The sequence below is a fragment of the Pipistrellus kuhlii genome, unplaced genomic scaffold (genome assembly GCF_014108245.1).
Source record: "Pipistrellus kuhlii isolate mPipKuh1 unplaced genomic scaffold, mPipKuh1.p scaffold_m20_p_6, whole genome shotgun sequence".
Taxonomy (NCBI): Eukaryota; Metazoa; Chordata; class Mammalia; order Chiroptera; family Vespertilionidae; genus Pipistrellus; species Pipistrellus kuhlii.
This window is the reverse complement of record NW_023425562.1, coordinates 52,934,939-52,943,333: the sequence shown is the minus strand read 5'-3', so window position 1 is coordinate 52,943,333 and position 8,395 is coordinate 52,934,939. Positions and strand designations below refer to the sequence as shown.

Sequence of the window (8,395 nt, the reverse complement as noted above, 5' to 3'; positions counted from 1 at the left end):
CTGGCGCGAATTACGCGGCGACGCCGCATTTCGCGACACGCCGGGACTTGTAGTCCTCTTGGAGGAGGCGGGCCTTTGCGCGGCGGCCTCGCAGCGACCCAATCCTGTGCGTGACGTCTGAGGAAGACTTCCGGGAAGGTTCGGTTATTTCCTGTGGTGACTTTTACCTCATGCTTTCGCGGAGTGGGGAGTCTGCTCTTACAGTGAATTCAGGGCCATTTCTCCTGGGTTAAACAGTTATATGGACCCGTTGGGGCTTTCATTTTCCTAATTACTTCTACCGTGCCCCTTTGGGGTGTTTTAGTGTTTGTGAGGAACTCTTAAATTGGAGCTGGAGATACCTCACTAGGGGGTTTTACTTCGTGGGAAATTTAACCTAACAGGTTGGATTTCAACTTGGGAGGTCGCAAACCAAAGAGGAAAGACGTACCCTGAGGAGAAACGGCCTGGCAAGAGCGGACAGTCAGGAACCTCAAAACTCCTTGTTTATGAAGTCTTTGCTTGAACGCGCTGGGCGCATCGTGCAATTCCCTTGAGGCATAATAATAGCAGCTAGCACACGTGTCAAACACAAGGCCCGCGGGCCAAATCCGTCCCGCCAGGCCTTCCAATGTGGCCCGCACCGCGCTGTCATCACTGCACTCCGCTGCGTTTCCATCACAGTGACAGTTTATGACTGTTCAGTAAACCATTCGGCCCACGATTTAGGCTGGATTTTAGATTTTGGCCCCTTCTCTGATTGAGTTCGACACCCCTACGTAGAGAGCTCTCCGCGTGTCATCGCCCTCCCCCCAAAGACCGCCGAGAACATAGCTGGACAAAAGTGTGCTTGTTTCCTGCAAGGTGGGGAGACACGGCATGAGGAACAGTGGGCATCTCATAGAGGGTGCTGAGTCCAGTTTGGCTCAGTGGATAGAGCGCCTCCGGTGTATCTAAGGGTCCCGAGTTTGATCCCAGTCAAGGGCAGGGACCTCCACTGCAGGCTCTTTCCCAGGCCGGAAACAACCAATCAATGTGTTTGTCTCACATAAATGTTTCTCTGTCTTTCCCTCTCTCTTTCACTCTCCCTAATAAAAAAAAACAAAAAATAAAAATAAAAAAAAAATAAAAAAAAAACGGAAAATATCCTCAGATGAGGATTAACAAACAAAACTAAAAGAAAAAGAAAGAGGGTGCTGGAAAGAATGTACAGGATTTGGCTTGTGTTCAGTAATTTCCCTGCTGGGAAATGCTGGTGTGATTAGCAAATTGTCTTCATCGCTTTCGTGAAAAGATTTATTTTCCTTTACAGCATGGTTCCAGGCATGACCTCCCTAACAGACTTTCTTCAGAGATTTCCCCAAAGGTAGTAATTTTTTCCCCCAGGAAAAGCCAGAATTCCCTGGGGTGTTGGCAAGCCACAAAGCAATGGAAGCTAAGCTTTTCCAGGATATACGTCCTACTTAGATTAAGCCAGTGTTTTTCAATCTTTTTTGGGCAAAGGCACACTTGTTTCATGAAAAAAATCACAAGGCACACCACCATTAGAAAATGTTAAAAAATTTAACTCTGTGCCTATATTGACTATATATAAAGTAATTCTCTTGAATAGGAATCAAATAAACACAAAGAAAGTTTTTATAATTACTTTATTATGAAATATTAAGTAAACAAAATAGTGAAAAATTATAAAATTCTTGTCTTGTCTGCACCTACGGCACACCAGGCAACATCGGAACAGCGGTTGAAAAACGCTGGACTAAGCTACTAAGAACATCAACACAAATCATCATTTGTATTTTTCTAACCTCTTTCATCCAGGAATCTCTGCAAAACAAACATTTATTAATTTCTTCCCGTAATGGTGAGGGAAGTCATTATGATTTTCTTGCTTTATAGATACAGGAGCCAAGTTATGAAGTGCACAAAAATTAGTGAGAAATCCAGAAACAGATTACTGGAATCTATACTCTGGGCCATTCTTGATGCTCAGCCCCACCCCAGATCTCCAGCTGCCCAACCGTAAGCTAATGATTATAATTCTTCAATTGTATACTAACTTTTATGCTTTCATAGTCTTTAAAATATTCCGTAGGCTCTTCACTTGACCCATAAAATAGCAGGTCTATAGGGGCTGTGACTTAAATAATTGCAGTACCTGAACTAGAACCCAGATCTCATGAGTCTTAGTCCAATACAATTTCTACTTCATAAGCAAGTCCATACATCCTTGTAAGTGATATTTAACTTATAGAAACCATAATTAAATAGTCTAATCTGCATAGAAATCCAGACCTATTTAACCCTTTTCACCCATGAGCACCTAATTGTATGGGGCCTTTAAGAGTTAGCTTTGGCCGAACCAGTTTGGCTCAGTGGTAGAGCGTCGGTCTGCAGACTGAAAGGTCCCAGGTTCGATTCCGGTCAAGGGCATGTACCTTGGTTGTGGGCACATCCCCGGTAGGGGGTGTGCAAGAGGCAGCTGGTCGATGTTTCTCTCTCATCGACGTTTCTAGCTCTCTATCTCTCTCCCTTTCTCTCTGTTAAAAATCAATAAAATATATTTTTTTAAAAAAAGAGTTAGCTTTGGAGACACACACACATAAAAAAGCAAGTCACTGAGATATTAATGAAAAGCATTGGTAACTCTGAAATTGAATTTATATTTGGGTTCATGTAGTAGACGGAAAGTATAGTGAGGATCCCCCCAAAGAAATCTTGAATAGTTATCATTTGAGAATTAAACCAGTAGGAATGAATTCTCAACTATTTAGTCATATATAGAAATGATTTCTGAGAAAATGTGTCACTGAGGAGATTTAGGAATCAGCATTTCTAACCAAGTTTACTAGGCTATATATATATACTCTAATGAAAATACTATATCCAAATACTGTCATTATGTCAGTGATTACCAAATCCATATTTTCAAACCTAACCTTTCAACCTCACATATCCAAGTGTCTACTTCTCTACTTATCTACATTTGCATGTTGAGATCTCAAAGTTACTGTGTTTAAAACAGAACTTTGTGTATTTTCTCTTGACTTTATCTCAAGGTCACTACCTGCCCAGTTCCTTAAGTCAAAAACTCAGGAGTTAAGTCCTTGCTTTTCCTCACCTTCATTCACTTAATTATCAAATCTTGATTCTATGTTCATAATAAAACTAAAATCCAACCATTTCTATCTCCAATGCCACTAGCCTAGTCCAGGTGATTTTCATCTCTCTCTTGGATATTAGCATTCTCTTTCCCCTTTCCTTCATTACACTACAATTAATTTATTGGCCAGTTGTTCAGTGGTGATTTTCATAATCTCACTTCATTACTATAATGTATATAAATTCCTTGAGGATAGGTACAAGCTGTCTTGTTCAGTATGATATTACCAACATATAACAAAGCCTCGTATCAGCACAGGCACTTAGATACTTGGTAAATATTCATTAAATTACTGGACAAAAATCCAGTAGTGCCCATAATTGCTTACAGTAATTTAGTTGAAGTTGGAGCCTTAATTTATTTTTTTTAAATATATTTTATTGATTTTTATACAGAGAGAAAGGGAGAGAGATAGAGAGTTAGAAACATCGATGAGAGAGAAAGTCATCAATCAGCTGCCTCTTGCACACCCCCTACTGGGGATATGCCTGCAACCAAGGTACATGCCCTTGACCGGAATCGAACCCAGGACCCTTCAGTCCCCAAGCTGACGCTCTATCCATTGAGCCAAACCGGTCAGGAGCCTTAATTTAATCATGTACAGTAAAAATGACTGAAGCTAACATAATTAAAACTAGTTGTAATCCAATATGTCTGAAAGAATGTGTTAGAATTGAAATAGTTCACCTGGAACCCAGAAAGAGAGGAATCTGCCAGGATTTGGCCATGTTTCTTCATCCAGCTGTGTTCAGGATTGAGATATTGTAAACCCAGAGAATATTGTTAAGCTAGTTATTAACATCAATAATTTCTTTAAAATATATATTTTATTGATTTTTTACTGAGAGGAAGGGAGAGAGATAGAGAGCTAGAAACGTTGATGAGAGAGAAACATCGACCAGTTGCTTCTTGCACACCCCCTACTGGGGATGTGCCCGCAACCAAGGTACATGCCCTTGACTGGAATCGAACCCGGGACCTTTCAGTCTGCAGACCGACGCTCTATCCACTGAGCCAAACCGGTCCCGGCATAAATAATTTCTTAAGCTTCACCTGGTTCCTGAATAAAATCATGCACCTCTCTTTTTTTCTCATCATTCACCAATCAATATTTTAATTACCAACTTAGAGTCTCTGGTAACTTTATACCAGGAAGGAAGTACTCTGGACAGCAAACACAAATATATATATATTTATTTATTATTATTATTTTTAATCTTCACCTAAGGATATTTTTCCCATTGCTTTACAGAGAGCTTGGAAGAAAGGGAGGGAAGAAGGGAGGGAGAGAGAGAGATATAAAGATATGTGCCCTTTATCTGGAATCAAACTCGAGACCCTTTGGTGCCAGGGCCGACCCTCTAACCACTTAGCAATACTGGCCAGGCTCAAACTCAAATGTTTTCATCACTGAAAAAAATATTTTAAACTCTCGAATGTAACTCTGTGAGGGCAAGAAATTGTTAATCACAGCTGTGTCCCTAGAACCTAGAATAATGCTTAATTACAAAGATTCTTTATAGGTATTTGACAAATGAATGTGAATTAGTAAATTAGAATTATACTTTACACCACATTCTTTTATGAATTAGGTATTGTGAGTCAGTCCTCAAGTATATTTCCATGCTAGAAGCATTAGAAAAATTAGATTTCTTGTCTTATAGGCCAGATAGGAGATACTGAACTTCAGCACTCTACCACAAGGGTCTGTGTGACCCTATTTGATTAACTAGCTGACATCCTTCTCCGATGTTACGATCTTGGCTTTTTGTAAATTCAGTTCATTCTCCATCTGGCCTGCAGTTTCCTTTAAAAAATCTAATCAGTTATTTCTGTTCCTCTGTTACTTTTAGAATAAAACTATCCACAGTCTGCCTCTCCAGGGCTCTTCAGCTCTGTACTCTCAGCCTTTCTTTTAAATTAAATTTGTAATGTATTAATCCTCTCATGAAAAATCTGCACAGTCATCGTCATAAAGTCACTGAAGAATCTTTACTTCTTTTTGCCAGCACCAGCATTGGCCTTTGCAGTCCTCCTGACTTTCTTCATTCTGTTCTTGCGTTCCTTTCTCTGTTTTCTGGAGGTCTTCTTCTTCTCAGATAGGCCATGTCTTACCAGTGTGTCTTTGGGCTCATTTTCTTTGCATAATCCAAGGAATCATAAATCATGTCAAAGCCAGTGGTCTTGCCACCACCAAAGTGGGTTCTGAATCCAAACACAAAGATGACATCAGATGTGGTCTTATATATTTTGACTAGTTTTTCCCGAATTTCTCTCTTGGGTACTGTTGTCTTCCCAGGGTGAAGGACATCAATGACCATTTGCTTCCGCTGAAGTAGTCTTGTTGGTCATGAACTTCCTGGTCTGGATAGTTACTGTGTCATTCATGATGATTATCTTCAAGCAGCCAGGGAGGAAAATAAAAGCCTCTCTACCTTTCTTAATACTCCCTATCATGTATTTTAAGTTCCAGCTACACTAAATAACTACACTAAATCTCCTGAACATCCTGGTCCCCTGGCTGAAATGCCTATCCCTTCTCTCCCATCTGATGAACTTCTGCCATCCTTTAAGATCCAGCTTAGATGTTATTTTTTAAAAGAAGCCTATGATTTACTTTGTGTGGGTGGGAAAGCTATTCTTTTCAACTTGTCTTCTTTCATTACTCAGTTATAGCCCTTATTATATAGTATAGCTACCTTTGAGATCCTGGAGGACAGAATTCTGTGCCTAATTCATCTTCCTTTGCTTCCCCAATGCCTAGTACATGTTTGTGAATGTAAGAACCCATTTGGGTGAGAGCTAAATACTAACTTGTAACAACCTTATCTTCTTAAATGTAGCCTCCTTCCCAAGGGAGAATGGCAAACTTCCTAGCTATATTCCATTTGAAAAAAATTGGGTGTGAATTAGTCTGGAAAAAAATGTGCTTTACATACTCCCTTTGTGATTCACTGTAAAATGAGGTGATAACAGTCTTATTAATAGATTACCAGGCTCTTAGAAAGAAGTGATTCAATTTTGAGGACATTATACTAAGTGAAATAAAACAGTCACAAAAAGACAAATTTTTGTATGATTTCACTTGTCTCAGGTATCTATAGTAGTCAGACTCACAGAAACAGAAAGTAGAATGGTGATTGCCAGAGGCTGGGGGGAGAAGGAAATAGGCAGTTAGTGTTTAATGAGTATAGAGCTTTAGTTTTGCAAGAAGATAAAGTGGTTGAATGAATGATATGGATCTACTTAACACCACTGAACTGTACACTTAAAAATGGTAAAATTGCTCGACTGGTATGGCTCAGTGGTTGGATGTAGACTTATAATATGAACCAGGAGGTCACAGTTTGACTCCCAGTCAGGGCACGTGCCCAGGTTGCAGGCTTGCTCCCCAATAGGGGGGTGTGCAGGAGGCAACTGATCAATGATATTCCCTCTCTCTCTCTCTCCCTCTCTCTCTCTCTCTCTCTCTCTCTCTTTTCTTTTTTCTTTTTTTTTTTCCAAAATTGTTTTATTCTAATGGCCAAAATGCAGACAACCCACTTCAAAGCGCCTCCTCTGAGACTCAGGCTTCTTGGCTTGGCCAGAAGCCCATAGAGCCTGGAGGACTGGCACGTTGCTTTACGAATGATAAAAGGAATATAATTGTGAGAAACTAGTGTTCACCAAAATAAAGCGCTACCTACACTGCCAGCCAGATTGACTAGATGCATATTGACTAGATTAGTAACCAAAAAATACTAAGACTTGGGTTTCTTTAATATATATTTTATTGATTTTTGTATAGAGAGGAAGGGAGAGAGAGAGTTAGAAACATCGATGAGAGAGAGTCATCGATCAGCTGCTTCTTGCACACCCCCTACTGGGGATATGCCCACAACCAAGGTACATGCCCTTGACCGGAATCGAACCCGGGACCCTTCAGTCCCCAAGCCGACGCTCTATCCATTGAGCCAAACCGGTTTCGGCCAAAAAATACTAAGACTTGTTAAGAGGCCTTTACAAAACAGGCTTCCTGGGAGCACCCAGGAGGCTAACCACCCAGGCTTGAAAGTGAAGAAGCAAAATCGCACTGGGAATAAAATCAATATGAAAATTTCCTCTGAGAACCAGTAGAATTTTGGTTGAAGATATCTGAAGACAGCCAAATATGTGGGGTGTCCCTATGCACCCCAACAAGATCAGTGATTCTCTCTAATCATTGATGTTTCTATCTCTCCCTCTCCCTTCCTCTCTGAAATAAATTAAAAAAAATTTTTTTTTAAATGGTTAAGATGGTAAATTTCCTGTTATGTGTTTTTACCACAATAAAAAAGTTAATGTGTTTAAAAAAAAAAACAAAAGAGGGGGGGACAAGAAAGAAAAAAGATTCAGCACACCGTGTACATACTCAGTACACTGGATTATCACTACTCATTGCCCATATTTCTGCCTTGCTCTTGAGAGACTTAGTAACCCCCAAACCCAGCACAGTGTTTAGAATTTCTTATGAGCTCAATACATGTTGAAAGAATGCATTAAATAATACTTTAAATAAAAAATTAATTTCCTCCTTTCTTCTTTTGGATAATTTAAACCCTTCCTTTTAAAATTGCTCTTTAAAGCCTCAAATAATCAGCCAGCCTACTATAATTTTTATCCTTCTGTCTTCATATAATATTTATCATTTTGACTATGCTATCTTGCATCATTATTTACTTTTAAATGCACCTATCCTTTCTTTTCAGCTAGATTATAAAATCCTTGAAGGCAGGGACTGTGTACTGTTGCCTCCTAAAGTGTTTTAAATCTAGTAGCATTTTGATGCTTTAAACAGTTGGTGATGTTACCCAGGTTTACTTAGTGTTTGGGCATCTCTACAGGAGACTTCAAAACTCTTTAAAAAACCATAATGAGATACCACCTCTCACATCCATTATGATGGCTATTAGAACAGCAGCAGCAGCAACATGAAGTAGGAAATGATAAGCGCTAGCAAGAATGTTGTGGAGCCGAAACCGGTTTGGCTCAGTGGATAGAGCATCGGCCTGGGGGCTGAAAGGTCCTGGGTTCGATTCCGGTCAAGGGCATGTACCTTGGTTGCAGGCACATCCCCATTAGGGGGTGTGCAAGAGGCAGCTGATCGATGATTCTCTCTCATTGATGTTTCTCATCGATGTTTCTAGCTCTCTTTCCCTCTCTCTTCCTCTCTGTAAAAAAAAAAAAAATATATATATATATATATATATGAAAATGTTGGTGGAAGTGTAAAAT

At 39.8% G+C, this 8,395-nt stretch overlaps 1 protein-coding gene and 1 pseudogene across 2 annotated transcripts in view; one reads left to right on the top strand and one right to left on the bottom strand.

Annotated features, from left to right (window-relative positions):
* Position 1: 1 nt before the first annotated feature.
* LOC118708407 (agouti signaling protein) overlaps positions 2-8,395 on the top strand; it is a 66,167-nt gene continuing 57,773 nt past the window's right edge. Inside the window, exons 1-3 of one of the 2 annotated variants that reach the window (XM_036419799.2) lie at positions 2-138; positions 1,292-1,345; positions 1,879-2,001. The gene's annotated coding sequence lies outside the window, so the exon portion shown is untranslated. The remainder of the gene's footprint in view (positions 139-1,291; positions 1,346-1,878; positions 2,002-8,395) is intronic. The other variant, XM_045574614.1, reaches the window with a different exon arrangement.
* LOC118708408 lies at positions 5,103-5,545 on the bottom strand (annotated as a pseudogene).